At 31.8% G+C, this 11416-nt stretch overlaps 1 long non-coding RNA gene across 1 annotated transcript; it reads right to left on the bottom strand.

Annotated features, from left to right (window-relative positions):
- Positions 1-5266: 5266 nt before the first annotated feature.
- On the bottom strand, positions 5267-9680 carry LOC141640117 (uncharacterized). Its single transcript, XR_012542862.1, has 2 exons — positions 9303-9680; positions 5267-5628 (listed from the first exon to the last, which is right to left on the bottom strand). It is a non-coding gene; the product is annotated as an uncharacterized LOC141640117 (long non-coding RNA).
- Between the last annotated feature and the right edge of the window lie 1736 nt (positions 9681-11416).

Below are 11416 nucleotides of genomic sequence, written 5' to 3'. Positions count from 1 at the left end.
ACGTTTGTAATTTTAGCACAAGTTATGTAACTTTAGTGCTTCATGAGTGTAACTTTAGTGCTTTATGAGTATAACTTTAATTTTTAACGAGTGTAACTTTAATCTTTTAGGGTCATTTTGTATATAAAATTTTGAATTTATTAATTTGAATTTTTGTAATTTTAGCACAAGTTTATGTAACTTTTTTTATTTACGAGTGTAACTTTAGTGTTTTGTGAGTGTAACTTTTATCCTTGACGGGTGTAACTTTAGTCCTTTGGTCATTTTGTATATGTAAAATTTGAATTTGTGTAACTTTATCACATGTCTAGCTAATTTGAATTGTTGAAGGTGTAACTTTAATATGTGGCGTGTATAACTTTAACAAAGCAAGTGTGTAACTTTAGTTCGTTCCACCATCCTCGCCTCTTCATTCGGAATCCAATTAATTATATGAGTAAATTAATTAATTAAGTTCAAGTAAAAATAGTGTAACTTCAAGTGGGCATAGTGTAATTTCAAGCAAATGAGATAATTTCAAGCAAATAGGGTGGAACTTCCGAGTAATTAGCTGTACTCAAAATTTCGAAAACTCAATGGTATTCAAAAATATTACCATTGCGTCGGGCTCGAAAAAATATTAAATATAGGATTTTGTTTCGCCTTAATCGGAGTTCGTATGAAGATTTACGGAGTCTTTTACGAACCCGCTTTTATTTTACGCGGGTATGAAATTTCGTTATAATATTTTGATAATTGAAATATAGATGATAGTATATTAATTTAATAAATTAGTTGATAGGAAAGAGAAAGTAATTGATTAGAAAAAATGGTAATTGAAATTATGGGAGACAAAGCATTAATTGCATGTTGGGTGAGTGTTTTTTTGTTTTAATCTCAACCATTCATCTTGTAAGATCAAATGGTAGAGATGTGGACTTATGGACTCAACCAAATTTGTGGACTCATCTCAATTGCATATATATATATATATAGAGAGAGAGAAATAGGATCAAGAGAGTCCACCCTTCTTAAATGAGTCATGCGTCCCATTCTAGGCCGTCAGATCTGTTTACATCAACGGCTGAGATAGCGCCATCTTAGTAAGGGTAATAACGTAACTTACCAAAAAATTATATGAACTACTGCACTTCTGACCCGTCGCCTTATCATGTGTTCTTTTACTCTCCATGAAATTCTATTTCTTACTCTTGTCTTCGTATCCTCATTTAATTGCACTTCAATTCTTCATGGTTTGCCTACTGATAAAATTTGATTTATTTTCCTATTGACCTTATCATTTCAATTAGTTTGTCAGTCGTTCTCTCTTCCATAATGTTCTTGTTGAAAACCTAATTAATTTAACAAATTCTATGATTTTGCAGAAAAATTGGGGGAAATATGAAAACAAGTCAAATATTGTGGATAATGTGTGCATTCACCCGCTTAAAACTTGTGGCGACGATTATTTGCTCAATCTCTCATAAATTAGGTATTTTGCAATTTTTACTGCAATTTTTCGATAATTTACATTAGTGTTCAATCTTTTCTTGTCATCACTAGAGAGCAATTTGATTATTTATTTTGTTTATGTGTTAGTTTAATTAATGCTTTCAAATCTTAATTTACTCTTGATTTGTCAAGCCTCAAGTTTCAATTGCAGATTTATTATATTATTTTTCGAATGCATCTACTGTTAATTGCATTTTCAATTGCAGATTTTTTATTTTTCTCTTCAATTTTTCATTCAAGCACTGGTAAAATTTTCAATTCAACTTTTTAATCTTCTTTTCGTTCATTGCCATGGTAAGTTTATCTCATAATTTTCTTCGTAAATTTGTACACTTCGAATTTTCATTTCTACTAGCGTAAATGTTCAAACTTTGTGTTTAGAGTTCGTGTATATCCAATGCGAGTCATTTTAATCGCATTCGGTTGCCAAAGGTTCAAACTTCATCTCTAAGTGTAAACTTGTTGTAACACAATTGTGAGAATTTTATAACACTCTTTATGTGTGCTTATACCATTGCAATTATATTTGCAATAGAACTAGTTATATCATATTTTTTTCGTGTGATACAAGGTTTGTCAATATCGACACGCTAATCGTGTTCTTTGGTACAAAGTTCAATGGTGTATCTCGAGCATACGCTTTTTAACTCGTTACTTACTTAAATGGTATAATTATGTTACTTTATTGGTACAACTGTGTTACAATGGTAACAATGATGCATACTGGTACTACTTTTTAAAGTTATAAATATGTTCAATATAGTCATATAGATTTGAGTAGTTGTTCACTGTCACATACTCATGAGTTTTGCAAGCTTTTGATTCTAGGAAATTCTATTAGAACCTAAATTATGTCAATGTTTTATCATATGCCTATTGTTGGATTGAATCGTGGTGGTGATGATTTTACTGATGAATTTTACGCGGAATAGGAAATTCTATTATAATAACAGTTTAGTTGTGTTATGATGATGATTTATTTGTGTTATATCTTTGTTTAATTGTGTTACATTTTGGTTTAGTCGTGTTACAATGACACTTTAACTGTCCGAGTTAACTATGATACATCTTGATTTAACTGTAATTTCATCTAAATGTTTTATATCTTGTTGTAAGTTATTAACTATGTGCAACGGGCTTTCAAATGTTGTGAAATTTTGACCAAAGTTTGATTTAGTTAGAATCTGCTGTAAAAAAAAAAAAGAAACAAGTGAAGCGGTGACGTAAAGGAGGAGGAGAAGGCAGAGACAGGGGAGTTGGTTTGGTGGCATGGTGGGTGTGCTGGTGTTTTGGCAAAGGTAGTTAGGGAGTGTTATGTAGTAATAATAATAATGGAGAGAAGTTATGGGAGCAAGTAGGAAAGGAGATGGAAAAGGGTGTTATTTTCCAACAACTCAATTTTTAAGATAAAACAAACTATGGCCTTATAGATGGTGTCTGCTGTTAGTGTTCTCATTGACGGTAGTGTACAGTATATGTTTATCTTTATTATGTACTACGTACTATGTCTGAGCGGTACACATGATGTCGAGTTTTAATACCATCTTCTCAATATATGTGATTTCGAGTCTCAATATCATCTTCTTAATACAAGTGATATTGAATCTCAATTTTCTATTGCAATGTTAATGGCATAAATCTATTGTAACACAATTTTTGAGAATGTAAAAACACATTTTATGCGTGTTTATAACACACTACTATCATATTTGCGATGAAAATGGCTGTGTTATAACATTGCCTAATTGTTGTTATCATTTTCATATCTGAGTGTTGCTACATCTTTCAAAATTATAATGTCTTTTTCTCTCTTTCTCTGTGACATAACTTGAGTAATTTTTCATAACTTGCGACAATAATTGTTTAGCTGAGTTACGATAATGGTTTAGTCGTGTTACAATAATGGTTATATTTTGTTACAATAATGGTTTACTCCTGTTACAATAAGAGTTATACTTTGTTACAATAATGGTTACTCGTGTTACAACAACGGGTAATAAAATGGAAGCGGAACGGCCTCACAATGCAGGTTCCCATGTAAAGAAGATGGAAAATAGGAAGGCAACAGACAAGAGGAGGAAAAATATGTTATAATGGACGATACGCCTGATAAACTCTGTGGTTTGTTACCTATATTAAATCTGTACCAGGGATGAGTAATCTGCACGGGCAGTATCTGAACTATCCGTGGTTAAAGTGTTCGCACAAGATCTGAGTGTGCTGAATCATGCAGGAAGACTGAAAAATAGGTATACATCGATCAATTAATAACTTGTATAATCTAGCAGTGTTACCATTACTTGTAGTTGTGTTTCCATGATGGTTTTAATATGCTGCATTCCATTTATTTACTTGTTTTTATCATATGCCTATTGTTCGATTGAATCGTGGTGGTGTTATTTTACTGATGAATTTTGTTTTTTTCTTCCCGTCGTCTATTACAACTTGTATAGTCTAGCTGATTTGATAGTTTTTTTTTTTGAATTAGGTAATTGTTTGCATAACTTTTGTGTATTAATATACAGTCAATTTGAAGGAATGAAGATGACTTAATTTCGAGGTACGTTGTTATATCACTGATTATATTAGCTTTTACCGTTGTAATAAGTTTTTCGTGTAACTTACAACAATTATGGTTTAACTGTGCTACGATAATGGTTTAGTCGTGTTACAATGAGACATTAATTGTGTTACAATCAATAATGGTGTTGTAGGGTTCCATTTTGTCGTTGATGCACTAGTTTTTGGTTTATAATACAAGTCGTCGTTGGTTGGATTGCCTTCACTAGTGCAGGTTGTTGCAACATTTATAATCTGCTGATGGTTGTTGCTGTTCTGATTGCCTTTGCAGGCCGTCGCGGTTGGTTGATATTTCTCATTCCAACTAGATAATGACAATTTACTAAGTGGTGGATGACGATAAATACTCTATTTTGTTACTTAGTCGTCTATTAGCTCAAAAGGTAGAGCATTGCATTATTGTGCAAGATGTGGGTTCGAGCCCCACATAGACGAACGAATATAAGTGTATTGTTGATGTGCTAGTGCTAGTCTTACAAAGTTGGATTGATGACACGGTTCATTTGTTTGCAGGTAAAATGAAGTCCATTCTGGAGGAAACTTCTGAGCAATATAATATTGTATATTGTTCTCGGCAAATATAAAGATATTTGTGGTGCATATTGAGCTTCTTTCCAATCAATATTTCCAGCGACCTTATTTTTTATCCAGTGACCTTATTTTTTATATTAACACTAATTACTCTATCGAGTAACACTGTCATTCTAGCTATATAGTGACACTAATATATATGCGCCATAATAACACTAGTTACCCTAATAAGTAACGATGGTTACTCTAAGAAGTAACACTGGTCATTCTATATTATTACACTAGTATATTTGCATAATAACACTAGTTAATCTAATAAGTAACGGTGGTTACTCTAAGAAGTAACACTGGTCATTTTTATTGTTACACTAGTATATTTGCATAATAACACTATTTACTCTAAGAAGTAACGTTGGTTACTCTAAGATGTAGCACTGGTCATTTTATATTGTTACACTAGTATCTTTGCATAATAGCACTAGTTATTGAATAAAATAAAATAACACTACTTCAAAGAAAGAATAGGCTATGCGGGACTCGAACCCACATCTTTGTACAAGATTGCACATTGCTCTACCATTGAGCTAATAGCCTAACAAAAATGCTAATCGGAAATTCAACATCATGTGAAATATGTGGTTTTCTTACCAATAATACAACTAACTTTGTCCAAAAATTAACTAAATAATAATGAAAGAGTGAGTTACAGAATTGCTACTTAACTCAAAGTTCGAGAGAACCCTTACATAAACATGTATACATCACTAAAGACTCAAAGAGGCACAATCATTGTTCTGTTTTCCATTGAATGGAAAACTGACTCATAATCTGCATATTCACTACCCTAATTATTCAATGAACATCTATACTTCAATTGTTACGCCACTATAATAAAAAGTTCGTATCTGTCTAGATAGCACTTATAACTATCATCTGATAACTCATTGATATATCCTCACTTCATCTGGGACAAGCACAATTAATCAAACAAACAGTAGACAATAGTCAGACAAAAAGTAGTAAATCCTGCAAAAAGAATTATACACATATGAGATGACATGAACATTACAAGTAAATCACTTCACACATCATTTAGAAATATAAAGAAAAACAAATAATACAAATAGAAATTAATAAGTATATATGGATAATGGAATAAGTTTGTCGAGGACTCAATTTAAAAAATAAGTTTGTAGCACATTCAATCAACAAATTAATTATCCTTTTTCAGTCTCAAATTAGTGAGTTGAATATTCGAAATATGGGACAATTAGTGCTTCAAACCCTAAAACATTAACAGAATGTCATTCAAACATCATTAGAACATATTTTATAATTCATATATGATTATGTGAAGTAACAATGATTACTCTATTATGTAACACTAATGATTCTACCAAGTAACATTAGTCACACTATAGCGTAACACTTGTCACAATAAATAGTGACAGTAATTTTGATGTAATACTCTATGGAGTAACATTGGTTACTCTATGAAGTACCACTGGGTAATTTATAGAGTAACACTAATTACACTATGAATAACACTAGTTACTATATGAAAAATAGTAGTTATGCTACAAAGTAACTCTAACACTGAATATTATTACGCACCATGTAGAATAACATTGGTTACCCTATAGAGTAACACATGTTATAGTATACTGTAGCACTGGTCATTTGTTACTTTTCAAGATATCATTAAAGTTAAAACTATTTTCTAACACTATTTATTCAGCATGGTAACATAACATACTAAATAAAGTAACATTACTTATTCAATTCAATAACAGTACTAACACCAAAGAATTAGGCTATGCAGGACTTGAACAAGATTGTACATCACTCTACCATTGAGCTAATAACCTTCCAAAAAAAACAAAAGATCTTAATGAAATGAACTACAATAGCAATAACTAATCAAGGATGTTGGATTAAGTTATTAACAATACATGTATAGAGAAAAATAAAACAAATCCAGACAGAGTAATTGTTGGAATATGTGTCCTCCGACAATAATGCGATCACAACCATCGATCATGATGATCACATGTTTAAATCTCATTTTAAGAATACATGTGGGATGTAATACTTTACAATCAACTGGTCCACACATATCGGTAATGATTGGCTGACTAGAGTTTGACATTACTTTCGTGCGACGGTGGTGATCAGTTGATCCCCTTAGGTCATACCTATAGGGAAATACTCTTAATTGATCATTTAATTAATCGTATGCCGATACGAGTTAATTAAATTACTTAAAATTGACGGATGATTTGTGAGTAAGATTAACGTGTCTTATTATAATTCGATTAAATTGGATACGGTCTAAGTAATCAAATTGTTTTATTACTTGGATAAAATTATTGTTTACGAAACAATTGAAATTGAAATTGAATGAATAATTTATTATAAATACAAGACGTTGTAATTTATAATTTGATAAACCGTTTTGGTACAAGTAATTACGAATTACTAGTCGATTTTTTAAATGACATATTTTATGAGTATGTTGATTTTTAATATGTTAAAAATACATTACAATTTCATAAGACAAGTAACATGTCACATATGTTATAATTGACAAATGACAAAATAAAATGGACCTCCCATTTTATGCATATGTGCCGAAAATGGAGGGTGTTTAAGGATTATATTGTGTTTTTTATTTTAAGTGGAAAACATGATAGATTAAAGCCTAAGGGTCCGTTTGGATACAATTTTAGGAGGGAAGGGGAGGGGAGGGGGAGTGAGGGGAGGTGAAGGGAGGGGAGAGAAGGGGAGGGCAAATAGAATGTGGGTGTTTGGATAACAAAAATTATGAAGGGAAATGGAAGGGGAGGAAGGAGGAAGATGAAGAATGGATGGAGGATAGAAGGATGCTAGTGGTATAATTAGAGTCCAAATAATGTTTTCTTTCCAAATCTTGTCACCCTTGAAAAGATTATAGTTTGTTTTATAGGAGGGAAAATAAGTCCTCTCATTTCTCTTCCCTTCCATTTCCTTTCTCCCATATTTTTTATCCAAACAAAGGAAATTAAATCCCTCCCTTTCCCTCCCCTCCTCTTCTCTTCAATTCCTTCAATCCAAACGGACCCTAATAGTAGCCATGCAACCCTATTTTTCTTGGGAAGAAAATGAGCCTCATGCATTGGCTCCCTCTACCACCCCTCCCACCGGTTTTCCACTAAGAGAAACAAAATGGTTTCCTCTAATTTTTATTCATTACTTCATCTAATATTTTTCTAGTGTAAGAAAGATATTCTCTCCATAATTTGTGAAAACTTAGAGAGATAAATCCACACAAATCTCTCCTCTTGGCCGAAAATATTCAAAAGCAAATACATAATATTTTTGTGTCAATTTTAAGTAAAACTTATATTTTTACTAGTTCATAAATATATAAGTTATTAAGGGATTTCTTTGGGTATTCACTTTTGGGAGAGGTTCTATTTTGGACCTTTTTGTTCATCCATTATAAGGAAGCTCAAGAACTAACAAATAGGTGAATTTGTTGGTGCCCTATTAATCCGAAATCCCAATGTAAGATAGACGATATCTTCTCTTATCTTGTTTAAGTTTGCATGCATAAGATCTAGCTTTTATTTTATGACTAAATAAATCAATTCATATATGAATATGTAAATTAATGAGATTAATGAATCTAACAGTAATATCATTGCTAATGTTTGAATCTCTTTAAAAAATTTAACATTATCAAATTTAAAATGTGATACTCTTTCGCTAATGTTAAGAGGATGCATCAAATAATCAGCCAAAATATTGTTGTCTAGCCACATGACTCGTCCTACACTCCAGTGTCCAACAATATGCATTTTGAGATCAAACAGATAGCCAATTAACCAATAAATTAAATATAAAATTAAAATAACACAGTTTCATTATCATATAATACCACAATTAAAACAACAGTAACAATAAAATAGCATCATCATTGAGAAAGGTAGCAAAAAGAGTGAAAAAGGTCGGTTCGATTCTAATTATGATATTAGAATGTTTCAGTAGGATTGATGACTTTTGAGTAAAATAATTATATCATAACACAATTGTTCAGTTTAAAATATTGGAGTAACACGATTTACTCGATATAATAACACAGTTGCACATTTATAGTAACATTGTTTTCGCCATTATCAGAACATAGTATTTTTATTTGCAATATAAAACAATCTTGTTTACATCTTGATCTTTAGAAAATTAAAATGTTGGACTAGAATGTTTTTTTTTATATATAAATATTGATCATAATCTAATCCTAATTAATAGACTGAAATAGAAAATTAACCTAACCTTCCTCCATTATATACTCTCGATTGAAGCCGTAGATTCTAATTATGTTTATAAACATGTATTCTGAGGTTTGTAACAATGCAATTAGCTAATCAAAATCGACAAAATCAACACAGTGGCTATATGATAATAAGTGTAAAATAGTGGTGTATTATGATTATAACAGCTAAAAGTGATATTTAAACTCTAAAAAATCATCAATAGAATCGTAAACCCTAGGTTATCAAATTATAATATTAATCATCATGCAAAAATGTTGTAAACACATATGAAGTATAACAATCTTGAATCGGAAATAGCAAATCAATCATGTAACAACATCATAGAATGAAAATTTGATAAAAAATTCACACTCAAATATCAAACATGGAACATCAAATTTTTACCTCTTCTTGTTGATTTGATTGAATGTCTCTTTGCTAATTTGCGTGATATTGTCTTCAGTTTAGGTGATTTCGAGAGAACAAGGAGTAATTGCACCATTTTTTGGTGGATGCTTGAAAATTTGGGGAAATTTAAGAAGAAACGAAAGCGAAGAGAGAGAGAGAGGGAGGAGCATGTTAAATTCAACAACGGGCATGGGCCGCACCCAAACGGAGGAGAAGAGTCCACAACTTAGGCCCAAGAGGGTTCCACTCTAAAACCAATTGGCAATAGAGGGAGTAGCCCCTTACCTTATAAAGTGGTAATTCTTCTCCTCTTTTATCAATGTGGGACAACCCTCACATGTGGAACTTTGGGTTTCTTCACACTCCCCCTCACATGTGAGGCCCACTTTTCACACAGGTGATTTCGGACAAATTCAATGAGCAACTTTGCTCGTCATTTTTTGGTGGATGCTTGAAAACTTGGGAAATTTACTCGGAAGGACAAATTCAGAACGAGCAACTTTGCTCGTCCGACTGCAAACTTTGGCCCATGAAACCCAGGTCTTTAGCCATGGGCTCTGATACCATGTTAAATTCAACAACGGGCCTGGGCCGCACCCAAACGGAGGAGAAGAGTCCACAACTTAGGCCCAAGAGGGTTCCACTCTAAAACCAATTGGCAATAGAGGGAGTAGCCCCTTACCTTATAAAGTGGTAATTCTTCTCCTCTTTTATCAATGTGGGACAACCCTCACATGTGGAACTTTGGGTTTCTTCACAGAGCAGCGATTATAATTATAAGGGTTTAAGATTCAACTAGTTTTGGAGCCCGTGAAAATCACGGGATCGTTAATAATTGATTGTGTTTAAGTGTTTAATTTGTGAATAACTTATATGGAGTAGTCCCCCTCTCAATCATTTGTTTAATTTTAATTAAAAAACCACTCACAAATAATTAAAAAAAAAAGTAAATAAATAAACACGACTGGGGGAACGGTATTTTAAAACAAAAGTTTAATACACCAAATTTTTGATTCTGGATGGTACGCAAACCAAAATGTGAATAGCTTGGTTGTTTTGAAGTGAGGACACAATCCGTCAAATTGAATTTTCGGGTACTTCTGTTCTTATGGACAATATTGACGCCATAGAAGTATTGGAACATGAAATTGCGCTCCATTGTCATCCCTTGTTTTCAAAAGACGGGTAATATTGGTTTCGACAACCTGGTATCAAATAAGACAATATGAATTGATATTTTGATGAGATTTTATAGAAAGAAAATCAATGACTCTCAATTTTCTCGTTTGAGTTGCTAATGATTCAATTGCCTGTTCAATTAATGGTTCTTCAATTGTCTCTTTAATTAGCGATTATTCAATTGTCTCTTTATTATTTAACCATTACTTTGACCGGCTTAAAGATTATAGAATATGAATGGTTTTTTCACCAACAAACATTGCATTTTGCCTCTTTATTGCTTGAATGAAGATCTTTTTTTTATTGTCCTTTTGGTGCATTTTAAAGTACTTAGCCTATGTTTATCTTGCAAAGAAACGGTTGTGAACTTTTATGTGAGCAACTTTAACAACTATTCCAAATAATTTCAAGGAAAGATTACATATATTTAAAATATCACATTTTGTGTTATAATAATATACTCCGTAGTATATATAAGATTAGATATGGGACAAAAAGTAAGAGAGTAAAGTAAGGATCGAAACTTTATAGGTGAACTCTAATAATTATTATTATTAGTATAAGATGAGCAAAACTAATTACACATTGGAATTGAAACAATGAATTGGAGAATAAGAATCGTTTTCTAACTAATTACTATTTATGCATATTATAACACTATGATAAGATCAAATTGACATGTGTATCGTAATTTGGCTAAACAATTTGATTTGTAACCTGTTTGACAAAGTAAAAATAAAACATAAGTGTTACAAAGAAGACTAAAGTGTATGAAAGAGTGAAGGACAATAATGCAACAACATCTCAACAACTTATTAAAGATTTTTGCTACCATTCGATATTTCTAATACACCATTGTAGAAAAATGAAAAACTGACAAAAATGAAAGAGTCATCCAAACCAAGAAAAAATCAGTAAAGAAGATCCATAGC

This window comes from Silene latifolia, unplaced genomic scaffold (genome assembly GCF_048544455.1).
Source record: "Silene latifolia isolate original U9 population unplaced genomic scaffold, ASM4854445v1 scaffold_708, whole genome shotgun sequence".
Lineage (NCBI taxonomy): Eukaryota > Viridiplantae > Streptophyta > Magnoliopsida > Caryophyllales > Caryophyllaceae > Silene > Silene latifolia.
This window is presented reverse-complemented; position numbering and strand designations above follow the sequence as displayed.